This window comes from Coenobita brevimanus, chromosome 1 (assembly GCF_032717465.1).
Source record: "Coenobita brevimanus isolate Jiangsu-jjx chromosome 1, ASM3271746v2, whole genome shotgun sequence".
Classification (NCBI taxonomy): Eukaryota; Metazoa; Arthropoda; class Malacostraca; order Decapoda; family Coenobitidae; genus Coenobita; species Coenobita brevimanus.
In genome coordinates, this window is record NC_136954.1 from 36122542 (window position 1) to 36140041 (window position 17500).

At 42.1% G+C, this 17500-nt stretch overlaps 1 pseudogene; it reads left to right on the plus strand.

Annotated features, from left to right (window-relative positions):
* Nucleotides 1-17500, plus strand: part of LOC145394155 (glutamate receptor 1-like) — an 804310-nt pseudogene that overhangs the window by 350899 nt on the left and 435911 nt on the right.

Sequence of the window (17500 nt, forward strand, 5' to 3'; positions counted from 1 at the left end):
GAGATGATGCAGTTAGCTGTCAGCAGTCCTCTCGTGAACAAAGACCTAGTCCATCCACGAGGAACACACGTGACACACCCCTGCTACACCAGAATTTAGGAAAGAGAGCTCAGACGGAGATTAGCCACCGAACAGGCGAGAGAGAAGTAGACAGGCCTCAGAGGAGACAGGTGACGGGAGAAGGGCTTGGCAATTTGAGAGAGAGAGACAGATAGCGAGACAGGGAGGTAGCTACCCGGGACTTATACTCGTCCGTGTGAGAGACTTGTTAATATTTCCAAGACAAATAAAAATAGTCCCATACTATTCTTTACCTCTCCTGTCACTACATGACAAATGGGAAAGAAGATTAGCTACTTACGAAGCTACTCATGTATAACAACCGCTCGTCCATAAGTCTAATATATATATAACTTCTCTACAAGTAACTACAAAGTCTTTATGACACCACTACTGCTGCTACTACCACTACCGCTACTACTGCTACTACCACTATCACTGCTACTACTGCTACTACCACTATCACTGCTACTACTACTACTACTAATACTAATACTGCTATTACTACTACTACTACTACTACTACACCTGACTTTCTCCTGTACGTATGTGTGATAATTACAGTTCTTCAGTTACATGCAAGATGGCAGGATGATAAGGAGGAGGCGTCACGAAATTTCCGATTAAATACCAGTGTCGTATTCTCGTTTGTTTAGCTCCCTTAACACCACTTCTTAGCGATTTATTTTGCCCATTTCGCGCTAATGTTCACTTGTCTTACTGGTAATTGAGGTGGGGATTGAAGTTAATTAGTGAGGTGGGTAAGGAGAATATTTGGGAAATGATGGGAAAGGGTGTAGGAAGGAAAGGAGGGAAGGTGAAGGGAAGGAGAGGAAGAGGGAGGAGAAGGGAAGAGTAATAGGAAGTAGGTAGGAACAGAAGAAGAAGAGGAAAGGAAGGAAGAAGGAAGGAAGGACGAAGGATAGGATAAAGGAAGGATAGAAGAAGGAGAGGAAAGGGGAAGAGAGGAAGGAGAGGGAAGGGGGAGGGAGAGGGAGGGGAGGGAAGGAGAGAAAGAGAGGAAGGAAGGTTGGGAAGGAAAGATAACAAGAGGGAGGGAAGGAGAGGGAGAAAAAAGAGGGAAGGAGGAGGAAAAGGGAGGAAAGGATGCGAAAAAGGAAAGAAGAAAGGAAGGCAGAGAAAGAAAGAGAGAGAGAGAGAGTCTTGAAGATGAGAGCTGGGGAGAAGAGGGGAGTCAGTTAAGGAGATGGATAGGGTGGGGAGAGATTAGGTAGGCGATGATGGGAGAGAGGGTGATGAAGGTGGGAGAGAGAAGGAAAGGAGAAAGGGAAAGGGAAGGAGGAGAAAGAGGAAGGCAATGAGGAGAAAGAGGATGGAAAGGAGGAGAAAGAGGATGGAAAGGAGGAGAAAGAGGATGGAAAGGAGGAGAAAGAGGAAGGAAAGGAGGAGAAAGAGGAAGGAAAGGAGGAGAAAGAGGAAGGAAAGGAGGAGAAAGAGGAAGGAAAGGAGGAGAAAGAGGAAGGAAAGGAGGAGAAAGAGGAAGGAAAGGAGGAGGAGAGAGGAAGGAAAGGAGGAGAAAGAGGAAGGAAAGGTGGAGAAAGAGGAAGGAAAGGTGGAGAAAGAGGGAGAGAATGTGGGAGAGGGAGGGAAGGAGGAGGAGGAGACGATGACTGAAGGAGTCTGAAAGGGGTGAAAAGGAATGGGAGTGGTATGAGGGGGAATGAAAAGGCATTGAAGGCTTTGGTCGAGATGGGAGATAGGATGGGAAGGAAAGAAGAAGTAACTTAAGAAAGGAGAGAAGAGAGAAAGTAGGAGGTATTGGAGGGAGTATAGGAGGGAAGGAGAGAGAAGGAGGGAGGGAAAACTAGGGGAGACGAGAATAATCCTGGAAGGAAAGAAATGCTAATGAAGGCAAGGGAGAGAATGGGAGGCGGTGATGGAATATGATGATGAGAGAAGATGAGAGAGGAGACTTTGATGAAAACGAGAGAAAGGGAGAAAGGGTGACGAAATGGGTAGGGTCATGGAAGACGGAAGTTGTCTGGGGGGAAAAGGATGGAGGGAGAAATAAGGAGAGGAGGAGGAAAAGTGAGGGGGAGGGAGACGGTAATAGAGATGGAAGACAAGGAAGAGGAGGAGAGAAGAGGATGGCTGGGATAGACGAAGTGATGAGGAGAAGGAGAGAGTCGTTAATGGAGAGGAGAGAGATCATAAGGAAGAGAAAGATCGAAGGACGAGGGTGGAGAGGAGGGTGGGTTTGGTGAAGATGAGAGATAGGAAGTGGAGAGAAGATGGCAGCGATGTAGATGGGAGATAGCAAGGGAAGGTAGAGTGAAAGGACACGGTGATGAAGACTGGAGGGAGGAAGAGAAGAGGAAAGCGATGATGTAAGTGAGAGATGTTGCAGAGAGAGAAAGAAAGAAGAAAACAGTGATAAAGGTGTATAAGGTAAACAGATGAGATGAAATGACGAGAACTGCTCTGAGAGAGAGAGAGAGAGAGAGAGAGAGAGGTGAAGCCGGTGATGTAAACAGAAGTGATGATGAGAGAGATGGGAGCGAAGAAGAAAAGAGGGGAAGAGGAATGCTGAGGTGAAAATAAGGGATGAGGAGAAAAGAGAAGGGAACTGATGAAGGAAAGGGGAGAAGGAGAGTAGAGGACGGAGTGATGGAAGATGTAGACGTAGAAAGAAGAAAAGAGAGGAACAAAGAAGTGATGTTATGTATGAGAGATAAGGAGGAAAGGAAAGGACGAGCGTGGCTTTGATGAAGAGGAAAGACAAGGAGAGATGAGGAAAGGTAAGGATGAAGGGAATAAATCTGGAAGGAAGAAAGGAGAGGAAGGAGGGTCTTTACCGAAAAGAGAGAGAGAGAGAGAGAGAGAGAGAGAGAATTATGCTGGTGAGAAAACCCTGCTACTGATATTGGTCTTATCCACAAACAGACAACTGATTACTGATGGATTTCTTTTCGTCCCTTTCATTCTCATCAGGAGTAATCATATGATTAATCAGTGATGTGTGGTTTGTCGGAGAAATTAAGTATGGCTGAATATAATCATCTGGCAGCAACAGTAGTAGTAGTAGTACCGGTGATGGTGGTGGGTGGTGGTGGTTGTTGTAGTAGTAGTAGTAATAGTAGCAGTAGTAATGGTAAGTGGTAGTAGTAATAGTAGTGGTAGTAATAACGGTAGTAATAGTGGTGGTAGTAACAGTAGCAGTATCACCAGGTTCTTCTGAGATGTGAACCCAGTTTACTGCAGGCTGAAGTTGTCCCAATCCTGCAGCCTTTCCGGGCATAGGGAGGGAACTCAGGGACGTTTGTATAATCAGGCAGCGATGCCACCCAGTCATATCGGTGCCACCACGTGAAGGCGTCCCTCTCCAGCATTATCTGAATGTAGCAAAAGCAGTATTGAAAATGTCATCGTAGTGAAGGGATCAGATACTATTAATCAGTGCCATGGAATCAGTATATGAGATTGGGTAATGGTTGGAGAGAAAGAGAGAGAGAGAGAGAGAGAGAGAGAGAGATTTAAGAAAAGTATCGACAATCGTATAAAAAAAAAAAATTAGTATCACATTTGCTACATAGTCCACCTCCTTAAAAAAAAAAGTGGCAAAATAAATGTTGAAAAATAAACAAAAAACTTTGCTGTGATAGCAAGAGCGAAATTAATCACTTCTTTGTGGTCAGTCTGTCAAAAAGAAGAAAAAAGTGATATTTGTGTTCTTAGGAAAGCCGACTTGGTGAATGAACCATTTCGTGCTTCTCAGATGCTTTTATACGTAAACTCCCGCACGTGACAGGTTAATGAACTTTCTAACTCCTCCAGTTCTGAAGGTTGCAAATATTTCATGAAAACGTCATCAGCTTGAAGTGGTTTGAACAACAAACGATAATAAATTAGGTTAGTGAATGCCGCGGAGGACTCCACCTAACACTAATGAAAGGTAAATTAGAAAATAAATTGCTGTGGTGATCCTGGTCGGGACAAATAAATTAACCGTATGATTTAATTAAGATAAGCAAACATTAATTTTGACGGCAATAAAATGGACTCATCAAAAGGGCTCTTTCTATGATATTTAAAATCTAATATTTGTCCCTCCTCTCTCAGCACCAGGTGGTGGTGGTGGGGGGAGGGGGAGCTGAGAGGGAGAAATTACTTCTCTATTTAGCTCCAGATGACTGTCCATCCCCGTTTCCTTGTTCGTTGTCGTCGTTTGGGGGGGAGGGGGGCTTCGGAGACGTCAAATGAGACAATGTGTGGGGGAGTATAGCAGGGTGCCTTAATGGACTCCAGTGTGTGTGGAGGTTTGGTTGCAGGGTGGACGCAGCTTTTCCGTCTCCAGTCTGTTATGCCCTTTCCCCTCTCCTTAGGTACCTATCAATGCCCCAACTAATTTTGCAAGGCCCTTTTCTTCTACTGACGCTTCTTCTATCCTTTTCTCCCATCCTTTCTGCTCCATCTTCAGTGGAATTTTCCACATTCGTCAGAATTTCATAAATGGCCTTTGGCATGTTACAACAATAAGGATTACGGTACACCTGTGGGCTGTTGGTCAGGCCAGTTGTGGGGACTATTGTGGTGTGGCACCTCCCCGGTGTGTGCATAGGCGGAAATGTTACTAAGCTACAGCTGCGGATCCATGGATGCAGTTGCTTTGTGATGGGACTCTCGGCCACTGGCCAGTGGCCCAGCGTTGTGCTGGGAGACTCTCCTCTCCCACACGGTGGTGCTGTCCCTTCTTGGGTAGGGCAGGGAGTGCTTGCTTGGAACTTGGTCTCTGCATGGGTAGTTTGCTGGGCCTCAAGACTCCGAGTATCGCCCACTCAATCCTTTCTTTTTCAACAGTTATGTTGAGCCTTCCACTTACCATCTATGATTATGGAAATTGTCTCAAGCTTCCTCTACCCCCGGTTCTGCTGATGTTTTGACCCTGATAACGACCCTGGCTTCTCTTCCTGATACTTCTCTGGCTCTTCCTACTGTTTCCCATCCTCTACTCACCTCTTCTGTTTCGTCCTACTTAACTTCGCCATTTCACGCCTCACAGTCCCTTACTTCCACAACTCTCTGTCCACCTGTTCATCTTGCATAGTAACTTCTGAACCTTATTTGCCTCCACCCCGCCCTCCACCTACCCTTCCTGTTCTTCGGCTTCCTTGTCCTGCCCTCTTACGCCTTCCCAACTCATTAATCCTGTCTTGACCACATCCCTTTTTGGGTTCCAGACCTGGTCTCGGTATTTTAACATCACTTCACAGACGGATGATCTCTCGATATGCCTTTCTCTGTTACATCAGGTAGGCGCTGATGTTACGTCCTCTGTGTGACCCAGTGGCTCGCGTCATCTTAAAATGTTCAGTGCAACCGAGGCAGAAAAAAGGTAAATCTTTACTGGATCCCTTCAGCAGTTCAAGCTCAGTCTCTCCAGATGCACAGTTACATTCATCTACAAGCACTGTCAGTCTTCCCTCTTTCTTGTCCTTGGGTAATCAGAATTTGCTGATTGTTCTGAGGATATTAGACTCATTCTTTCTAACAGCATCATCCAGATCTTTCTGTTCATTGTTACATCCATCTTCCCCATGGATGCCATCTACAACAAGCTAATATTGCTAAAAATGTATGTGAATCTCACAATCTTCCATCTTCAGTTAGTAGAAAACTACTAACCACCTTCAGTCTAATGCCATATTAATTAATTTTTTTTTTATTTTTCATTCCCTTCACCCTCAGAGGAAGATAAGGATTTACGCGTATTTAGAGGAGAGTTTATAAGTGTCTCTTTCCTTCCCAGAGTCATGCACCAGCAATGCAGTAAAAAGAGTGGTAAATTCAGTAGAAAAAATATACTTTGCCTTTTATTTAATCCCAGGTATATAAATTTGAGTGTAATGGGTTGGTAGATGCCACTTGGAGACACAAAATGAGAACTTCCCTGATAAGATAGCAGACTACGAGGTGCTACCCAAAAGTTTTTGAAATTTGAAAGCAGACCAGAAACCTCTTGTCATACAGTGTGTGGATGCTGGGTGGCGGTGCATGAACCCTTTGTTTGTTACTCTGTCAAGTGGCATAGTGCAGGGTGGATGGATTTGCTGAATGTTTGTGTGCTTTTATCATTGTGTTTGGGTTAGTTTGCAAATTCTGTGAACTCAAAAATGGAGGATGTGAAAGAGCAACGTGTGTGCATCAAGTTTTGTGTGAAACTCGGGAATAGTATGGCAGAAACCCATAAAATTGTAAAAAAGCATTTGGTGACAGTACTTTGGGGGTTACAAAAACCTATGACTGTTTAAGCATTTAAAAAATTGACAAACGTTAACAGATGATGGTGCATGTTTTGGTCGCCCTTCCACCAGTTCAGCTCCTGACAGTGTGGCCAAAGTTAGTGCAACCATCCTCGAAGATCGCAGAAGGACAATCCATGATGATTGTGACATTGTTAGTCAATCGTATGGAACTTGCCAACGCATTTTGTTTGGCGATGTGAGGCAAAAACTTCCAGACAAGTGGTGCACAAACAAATAAGTGTTTCACCTTGACAATGTACTCATGCAGACAGGCGATGTTTTTCATCAGTTTTTGGCATAAAAAAATAAAAAAAACGTGCTGGTTCTCCCCCACCCCTCGTATTCACCAGATTTGACCTCCTGTGATTATTTTTCTCTTTCTGAAAATGAAAATCCAGCAGAAAGGACTAAGTTTTGAAACCACTGAGGAGATTCAGGAGAAAATCGTAGACAGTGCTGAACAAGATGATGCTCAAGGACTTCTGGAATGTGTTCCGAATGTGGTAAAAACACCGGGATCAGTGTCTGAACGCCCAGGGATACCACTTTGAAGGGGTTGGTGGTGATTAGGGCTTGACCAAAGCTTTTTTCCTTCGGGAACTTTTGGGTAACACCTCGTAAAATAGATGATAAAATAGATAGAGGCAGGTCACGTCCATTGTAGAACAGACAGCAGATGGACAACCCAAATAAATAACTGACAAAACAGATTTGGAGTGAGGGGAACAGTCAGGCAGAGGACAAAATGATGTCATGAAATGCAGATTCACTTAGATTTGATGGAATAGGCTAACAGCCAAATTATCAGAGTAGGCAAGCCAATGTATTTGCCCATGAATGTGAATTGCCTGCCATCACTATAAATCTAGATCAGTAATCCTGTCAATCGCAGGCATATCATTGCAGCTTCGCCAAAATCGAAAAATTAAGTCTTAGGCTTTCGCTGTTTACTTCTACTAAGTTGAGTAGGCTATCTCACTAGCATTCAGAAGCCTGAAATTGGGTATTATTTTGGGGAAGGTCATTAAGTATGTATAAGAGGCCTTTGAAGAATATCTGATATTTACCTTTCAAATGGCCGTTATGTTCATTGAGGGTATAATAGAAAATGACAAATAATGGCAAGCTAAAAGAAGGAGTTAGGGGATATTTCTTGCAGAATCCTCTGGCAGTCGGAGGCATACCATCGCTGCGTCGCCAAAATTGTTAACAAGCTAACTATATATCCCGGGATACTGGCCACATGTTGGATACAATTTGCCCACTTGACTTTTTGATACTTTAGTACACACACACACACACACACACACACACACACACACACACACACACACACACACACACACACACACACACACACACACACACACACACACACACACACACACACACACAAATCTCACTTCTATTCAGCCATTATTAAGTCCTCTTTGGTAATTAAAGAGCATAATTACTGGTAGATTTTCCATATCTAATATACTATAGCACTAGCCGTGTGTTTGTGTGTGTGTGTGTGTGTGTGTGTGTGTGTGTGTGTGTGTGTGTGTGTGTGTGTGTGTTTGTGTTTTGGGCAGCCGAAACTACACATTCAAATCACACCAAAATTGGTACAAAAATCACAAAATTCGCTGATGTGAAAAAACTTGGTCCCATCACGACTGAAAAACTTTTACTATATTTAATGAGCGATCACATTTAAACCAAAAAACGACGCTCCCGGCGCCCGGCATGGGATCTCCATAGAATTTTTTGGCCGTAGCTATAACTAAAATATATTATAGCAGTGCGAGAGCCCTCCGCAGGAGCAAGTGCGAGGGGCCCGAAGGGCCCACGAGCACTTGTACTGGCTAGTCATGTAGCTTGAGTAAAACACTGCAGCAACAGAAGGTGAGCTAAAAAATATATACAAGGTTAATAATAATAATAATAATAATAATAATAATAATAATAATAATAATGATAATAATAGTAATTGATAATAATAACCCGCGAAAGACCCTCTTCGGCAGTTTGATCCGTCATAATTTCTTCATTTTTAGATTTCTTTTGAACTAAATGTGTATGAATAAACAATTAGTTGGTAAGGCTCGAGGAAAATGGACTTGACCTCGTTACAGAAAACAAACTTCTGTTGGTAACTTATAAATGTGCAAATCAAATATTTATGGGACTTTACCCCACCCCCCCCAAAAAAAAAGGCAAAATATGAAGCACTAGGGAGTGTCCCTGCAGAGCTTTATCAAAATCGGTCCACGCTTCAAGGAGCTGTAGCTGGATAAACCCGTATACGGACAGACAACGGTCCCTTCTCGTATAGATAATAATAATAAAAATAATAATAAAAAGAAGGATGATGGCACAAATAATGGTTCTTCCTTCCTAGACTTCATCCTCTTTCAGTCACCAACAGAATCATAAGGGGTGATAAATACAGAGCAATAGAGGTCGCCCTCACCATTTCAGGAAATCGAGTGGCCGCTTCCATAGGTAATCACGGTTGTAATGAGGCGTGCGTCTGTCTGTGCGTATTTACATTCCTGTGTCCCTCTGTCCGTCCCTTCCTCTGTCCGTCCCTTCGTCTGTCCGTCCGGCTGCTACATTTGTCCGTCTGCCTATCTATCCATACACTTGTCCGTTCCTCCATCTGTACGTCCGTTGCAGTTGATGACCCTGAGTTTTAATTAGGAGATCGATGTTTATATAAGTAATTGTCTGTAATTAGTTTGCCTTTCACCTATTATTTTTAAGGAGGGGGGGTTAGTTCAGAGAGAGAGAGAGAGAGAGAGAGAGAGAGAGAGGGCTGGCGGAGAGTCTGCATTCTAATGTCTACTATAATGGTTTCGTCGTCTTTAATCCTCTCGTGCCTCCTCATGACTTTCTTACTTTCATGTTTCCTCCTCCTCCTCCTCTTGCCGCTGCCGCTGCTGCTGCTGCTGCTGCTTGTTACCGTCTTCGTCATCGCTTTTTTGTCTCGTGTTCTCACTGTTTCTCCTCCTCATTCTGATCCTCGTCCTCTTTCTATCTCTTCTTCTGTTTTCCTACTTGTCCTCTTTTTCATTTCCTGTCATTTCTTCCTCTTCCATTTCCTTGTGCTTTGTCTTTCTTCCTCCTCGTTTTGGGTTCTCCTTTTACCAATTCATCATTTTAATTATTGTCTGTCTTTTCTCATTTTCGTCCTCTGTATCATGTATTTTATTGCCTTTCTTTTCTTCATTACCAATCATTTTTCTCGTAATTATCTTATACTGTTTCTTCCTCAGTCCATGCCTTTTTTAAAATATGGCGAATTAATTCTCTCTCTCTCTCTCTCTCTCTTGAGTTAATCCTCTTATTTCTTTATCTCTTCATTTACCATTAGTCGGCTTTTCGCATATTTTATCTCTTCATGTACCCTTAGTCTGCTTTTCGCATATTCCCTTCGTCGTAAGTCTCTCTCTCTCTCTCTCTCTCTCTCTCTCTCTCTCTTTCTCTCTCTTGTATGTTGCCTCCTCCTTTCATCCCTCGTCTTTTACTTTCCTTTGTACTGATCGTTACCGTATATCCCATTTTTCCTCACCCTTCTCTCCATCTCATTCTTTGTATTCTTTTGTACTCCTTTCCCTTCCTCTTATCCATTTGTACTCCTTTGTCTTCCTTTTTCCTTATTCCCTCACTCATCTTTCCTCTCACTGCTCGTATGTTTTATAATTGTTTCTCCTCCTTCCCTTTCTTGTATTTATTTTGTACTCCTTTGTACTCCCCTCGTAGTTCCCCATCTCATCTTACTCTACTCTCCGTCTTGATTTTCTTTGTATTGCCGTCCACCAATTCTCCTCCTCTTCCTTTACCCTCCCTTTGTACTCCTTTGTATTCCTCTCCTGTCAGTCCCCCTCTCACCACATTTTCAATTCCTTTTTATTGTTTCTCTTCCCCTCCCTGTAATCTCCCTTTGTTCTTGTACATTCTCAGTCTCATTCCTCCTCTCCTCAATTCTTGTATTCCTTTGAACCCTCTTTTATCCCATTGTACTCCTCTTCTTTCCTCTCTCTCACTTTCTGTAATCATCCTGTATATTCTCCCTCCCTCTCCCTTCTTCCATCCACCCTCTATCACTATTATCTTGTATTACTTTGCAGCCTACTCCCCTCTCTCCTTTCATTCGCTGTTTTCTGTACTTTCTGTATTCATTTGTATTTCTCTCTCTCTCTCTCTCTCTCTCTCTCTCTCTCTCTCTCTCTCTCTCTCGAATATCCTGTTTCCTCCATCCTTGTTTTTCGTTTCTGCCTCTCGCTTTCCATGTTATTTCTCTCTCTCTCTCTCTCTCTCTCTCTCTGAGTTGGGTCCTCCTCGAACACACACGCAGGCACGCCCTCCCGAATTTTTCACCACTATCTCCGGACATTTGCTTCAGATACATGAAAGCTATATATATACAGTAAGCTAACAGTGCCGAGAGGAGGATATAGAAGATAGAGAAGAGGAGATAGCCTGGAACTGGAGATAATGTGGAAGATAGGGAGGAAGAGGACGCACGAAGTTTAAAAACATTTTGAAATTTGAAAATACCATACGCTCACGTACAGTGCTACGAATGAATGTGACTACAAAGTTCTAAGTGTCTTGCCACAAGCGACTAGAAAGCATCAGTAAGAATCTTTTAACGATTAATGGATGGTGGTGATAACGAGTGCAATAAGTGACGACGAGAGTGAGAACTATAACCCAAACAAACATGGCGACGCAGGCAGTGCACGAATCCACCGACAAAGACAGTGAACCTTCTCTTTCAAACCCCACAAGGGAATTCCCCAATGATAATTTTCGTAAAGTGGACCTCCAAAAGCACGGCAGAAAGATTGGCCTGAAGAATGTGTGGGTGAATAAGGAAACATTAATTAACAGTATATTGGAGAATACCCAACGTAATAAGGACAGTGATGACAACACTACTTGTGGTGACGTTAGCATCACCACACGCGGAGATGACAACTCTGAGGGTACAGACAACGACACTAGAGGTATCGACGTCAGACATGAAGGCAGAAACTGCAACGTTGCGGAAGTTAACGTTGATGGTGACACTAGTGGCGGAGATTGCAATACAGGTACATCGTGTGATGAGAGTGAAGTCACGGGAGGTGGTGACGTCAGTACTAGAGGGGGAGTCGAAAACAACGTAAGGGACAGATGCGACACCCCACAACTACAGCAAAGTGACATCAAGAAAATTCAAGATAAACTGAAAACTAAGGATTTAGAAATTGAACTATTGAATGCTGAAGTCAAGACCGCGCATTCCACCATATATACATTAAGCCAGCGAATCTCAGCTTTAGAGGACCACCTGGGACGAAAAATTATGGAACTGGAGGAAAGAATGCAAAACCACAACCCTACACTTTCGCCCGCCTCTGATGCAGTCGCTGGTGGTTTGGAACAACGAATCTCGGCGCTGGAGGACGAGGTACACTCCAAACTCGACACGGTAAATACCAATGCTTCATCCCCTTCCCCCCCAAAGGTTCTGTTGATAGGTGACAATAATCTTTCTGAGATAATATCATCAGATCTTGACCATAATACTTTTATTAGAACATTAAGGGATGCCAATATTGACATACTGAAGTGTTGGGTAGCTGAAAATTTAAATTGGATCCCTGATACCTGTGTGGTTTGTGGAGGCCTGTTTGATATAGTAGAAGGGGCTTCACCTGAAAAGATTTTAGACGATCTCGGAACTTTGGTGAGTGAGTTGAAGGCGAAAAATGAGAATATGAGTATTTACATATGTCAGCTTGTGCCCACTTTGCACTCCGATACTATGCAGGCCAAAATTGATGACGTCAATAACCAGCTATTGAAATGGTGTGCCACGAATGCTATTCTTACCATTCACACTGATAAAGTTTTCAAACTGGGCACAGGTGAAATTGATGACATGTGCTTTACCATAAAGAAGAAAAATAAGGGGCCTATCTTAAATAGATTTGGGGCTATACGTCTACTGACGACTATAGCCAAGGAGTGTCCTAATTTCAAACTATGCTTTAGCTGGGACAGGGATAAATATAACTTTGAACCTTATTATAGGAATAGAATGTTTAGGGTTTCTTATAACAACTACGAAACTGCAAATAAAGACAGATATACTCCTGGAAGAACACAAACTGGTGTTATTACCAGGAATGCTCGTCACCCACCCCACACCCGCACCCACACTATGGGTTTCAGGAATAGAAATGACACGAATCACACCCAAACTTTCGTTAACACACACCCTCATGCTGCTGGGTTAGGGAAAACGTCGAGGGACAGACGTAACTCGGCACCAACCCACGCTGCCACTACAGGGCCCGGCGGAGGGTCGGGGGATAGGAATAGTTCTGCTCCTACCCACACTTACTCCTCCCACCCACACTTACTCTACAGCTTTAGTGGATGGGTCAGGGGACAGGCACAACTCAACATCCACCCACACTAACACTACAAGAGGTGGAGGAAGATTGGGAGGATTTGTGGGTAGTAATCACCCGACCCAGCACCATTCCAGCACCTACATTTCGGGGTCGGGAGTAGGGAATAGAAAATGTTCACCTTACAACCACACACCTTATGTAATGTCTGAGGTTCGTGAGACACAGTATGATGACACGTAACATGAACGAAACGAAAGGAATTGGTACGCTGCTTCTAGAAATCAGTCTGAGACTGAACTTCCAGATTTCTATAGAAGCAAGAAGGTGGGGTGCTATAACTGTGGAGAATTCAATCATGTGCAGGTAAACTGTAGGTTTGATCACAAACTTCAGTGTGGCAATTGTCAATGTCTGGGACATAAGAGTCGTCTATGTCGGTACTATAGCACATAGGGGGCTGGCGAAGAAGCACTTGCCGATGTAAACACTAAAGGATATTTTTTAACTATTGAACATGTTAATGCTCGATCATTACAGTGTAATTTGGATGAAATAATATTGTTATTGAAAGACAGAAGTATTGACATCCTATGTGTTAGTGAATCATGGCTTGTTCCCATTACCCCGAGTGATTTTGTTAATATACCAGAGTATACAGTAAGATAATACGATGTGACAGTGGCCGTGGAGGTGGCGTATGCATATATATCAAGGATGTCTTATCAGCCAATGTCATAGAATTAAATGTCCCTAAGCAACCAGGCATTGAAGATGTCTGGGTAACGGTACAGTGTCGCAAATTGCCAGCCATTATTGTCGGATGCATGTACCGACACCCTAAAGCTCCAGCTGCCACTTTTGATTATATACAGGATACATTTAGATCAATTTGTATGCGAAATAAAACATTTTTTGTTCTTGGTGACTTCAATGATAATCAATTTGCTAATGATAACAAACTTAAAAAGATCTTAAAGAATAATAAATTAACTCAGATAATAGATAAACCTACTAGAGTCACACCTACGTCTGCAACATTGCTGGATCTTGTAATCACTAACAAACCTGATGTCATAAACAGTTATGATGTTATTCCCCAAGTAATTGCAGATCATGATCTTATTAGCAACTCAGTAGATATTTGTAAACCTAAGAGATCGCCCGTTGTTCGAACTTTTCGTCACCTTGGGAACTACCACAAAGACGACTTTTGTCTTAGGCTTCTACAGAGCACAGACGATTTTGATAAGATTTTGAAAACTGATGATGTAAACACACATGTGAATATTTTTGCTGATACTTTTGTTAATTGTTTAAATGCCTGTGCTCCTTTTGTAACTAAGGAGATTAAAAGACCGTTAGCACCATGGATGAACGATTGTATACGGCAAGCTATGAGCGTTAGAAATGATACTCATAAAAAACTTAAATCTGATCGACATAATATAGCTCTCTACGAACAGTATAAACAAGAAAAGAAGCTTGTTAAAGCTCTCATTACAGAGGGGAAAGCAGACTACTATCGCAGTCGGTTATGTAATAGCAGCGGAAGCACTTCAGCGACGTGGAAAATAATAAGAGAAATTATCCCAAACTGTAAAAGTAACTCGGACGGTTACAACTGTGATAATAAAAATGAAGCTGGCGAATTCAATTTTCATTTTGCAAATGTCGGTAAGAAGACGTATGAACGAACACAAGAAGTCCTCCATGGTGAAAACGTGTCAGGTTCTATCAATTCTCCAAATATAATCGCAAGTGAATGTAATCTTTTTAGACCTCATCCTGTAGATACCGACACTATCATTCTTACGATAAAAGGCTTAAATGAGACTCGTTCTGTGGGCTCGGATGGCATTTCACTGAGATTTGTTAAGGACGCACTCTGTGTTATGGCTTTTTACTTAACCTGTATTTTCAATACTTCTATCGCAACAGGCATTTTTCCTACAGCCTGGAAACATGCATTGGTACTTCCTCTCTATAAAAGTGGTGATGTAAATGATGTAAGCAATTACAGACCAATCTCACTATTGCCCATTGTCTTTAAAATACTCGAAAAGGTTGTTACCAATCAGCTCATACACTTCTTGGAATCTAACAAATCACTGTCTAATACCCAACATGGATTTCGTCCTAGATTATCCACCGAGACCGCTCTTACTGTCATAACGGATAAAATATATAACATGGACTCTAAGCAAGTTACACTGTTAACCTTGTGTGACCTCTCCAAAGCTTTCGATAGTATTAGTCACGACATTCTTTTAAGTAAATGTGCTAAGCTTAATATTGACTGCTTCTGGTTCAAAAGTTACCTAGAAAATAAGACTCAATCTGTCCGCCTGAGCAACACTATATCTGATAAATTGAATGTAGCTTACGGGGTCCCTCAAGGCTCAATCCTTGGTCCTGTCTTGTTTACCATCTATGTTAATGACCTTGCTGAGAGTATAAATGGATGTTCTTTGGTGCAATATGCTGATGATACCCAATTTCTCCATGCTGACACTATAAATAATCTCGAGGCTCTTATCTCCAAAACAGAAGGAACCTTACGGATTGCAAAACATTATTTTCTTAGAAATGGACTTATGCTAAATCCAAGAAAAACACAATGTATCTTCATAGGTAATAGACGATTTCTATCACATATTCCTCCTAACACTGTCATAAATTGTTCTGGCGAGCACATTTACCCGAGCACTAGTGTAAAAAATCTAGGTGTCTACATCGACAGATATATGCTTTTTGATGTGCATATTATCGAATTAAATAAGAAAGTCATGGGAACACTTATGTTCATAAATCAAATATGTGAAAACTTTGATAAGTCAACTCGAAAAATTGTTGATACAGTCTCTAGCTCTTAGCATAATAAATTACTGTATAGGTATATGGGGTACGACAAATGATACCTTACTTCACCAAGTTCAGAAATTACAAAATTTTGCAGCTAAAATAGCTATCGGGGGAGCAAGAAAGTATGACCATGTAACCCCTATCATAAAGGAATTAAAGTGGTTAAAGATTAAAGATAAACATATTTTTGACACATGTACCACTGTTTATATGGCTGTCAATGGTTTTTATCCGGAGTGGTATCTAAAGTTGTCCACTGTCACTGAAAACACAGCCAGTACAACAAGACCGCGAAATAACCTTTATGTGCCTAGAGCCAGAACAAACTCTGGTGCCAGAGCCATCAGCATACTAGGACCCAAACTGTGGAATAATTTACCTACTGATATCACTCATTCCGGAAGCATACATGTTTTCAAATCTAAACATAGGGAGTTAATTTTAAGTGATTTGTAGTTGATATTATCATGTATCGAATATGACATGACTATTTTTGTCAGTGACTTTGTATACCGATTTGTAAGAATAACCATATTTTATGGAAATAAAGTATTGAACTTGAACTTGAACTCTCTCTCGAATATCCTGTTTCCTCCATCCTTGTTTTTCGTTTCTGCCTCTCGCTTTCCATGTCATCTCTCTCTCTCTCTCTCTCTCTCTCTCTCTTTCTCTCTCTCGTCATCATTTCCTTCACCTCACTAATGAACTTGGCATGTATCTCTCACTTTAACTCATGTACAGTAATTCTTTTTCTCTCACCATCCCTCTTGCACTCACACGTATAACCATCCACTCAGGTGATGGACGAGAGGTGGGAGCGTGACGTGAAGGAATACGGTGCCGTCAACATCACCGGGTTCCGTATAGTGGACACGTCCAGCCCCTTCGTCAGGGACTTCCTCAGGACATGGTCTACACTGGATCCAAAGCTGTTCCCGGGCGCTGGCCACGGCTATATCTCGGTGAGTACCCGCTTATTATTATTATTATTATTATTATTATTATTATTATTCCCGGGCGCTGGCCACGGCTATATCTCGGTGAGTACCCGGTTATTATTATTATTATTATTATTATTATTATTATTATTATTATTCCCGGGCGCTGGCCACGGCTATATCTCGGTGAGTACCCGCTTATTATTATTATTATTATTATTATTATTATTATTCCCGGGCGCTGGCCACGGCTATATCTCGGTGAGTACCCGCTTATTATTATTATTATTATTATTATTATTATTATTATTATTATTCCCGGTCGCTGGCCATGGCTATATCTCGGTGAGTACCCGCTTATTATTATTATTATTATTATTATTATTATTATTATTCCCGGGCGCTGGCCACGGCTATATCTCGGTGAGTACCCGCTTATTATTATTATTATTATTATTATTATTATTCCCGGGCGCTGGCCACGGCTATATCTCGGTGAGTACCCGCTTATTATTATTGTTGTTATTATTATTATTATTATTATTATTATTTATTTATTTATTATTATTATTATTATTCCCGGGCGCTGGCGACGACTATATCCCGGTGAGTACCTAGTTATTATTATTATTATCCATCCATCCATCCCTCCGTCATCCAATCCTACATTTCCCCATGAGGAGCGTAGGAGCCCGGGGCTAGGCAGTTGGTCCCGACATCTAAGATGGGAGTGACCAGCCTCACTTATCCCTAAGTGGCATTACATGAGCAATCAACCCCAACCACCCCTTGGATATAAACCTTCACCGGCTCAATCCGATTGGAGTGCAATAATTACCCATTAAACCACCAGTCGCCAAAATTTGGTTATATGGTTACCACCCAGCGTAGTAAATGGTTTCCTGGTGTACAGGAAACCATTTGGCTTGTCAGTCAGTGTAGAGTCACCCACAAGCTGAAGGAAGAGGAAAGAATGAAGGAA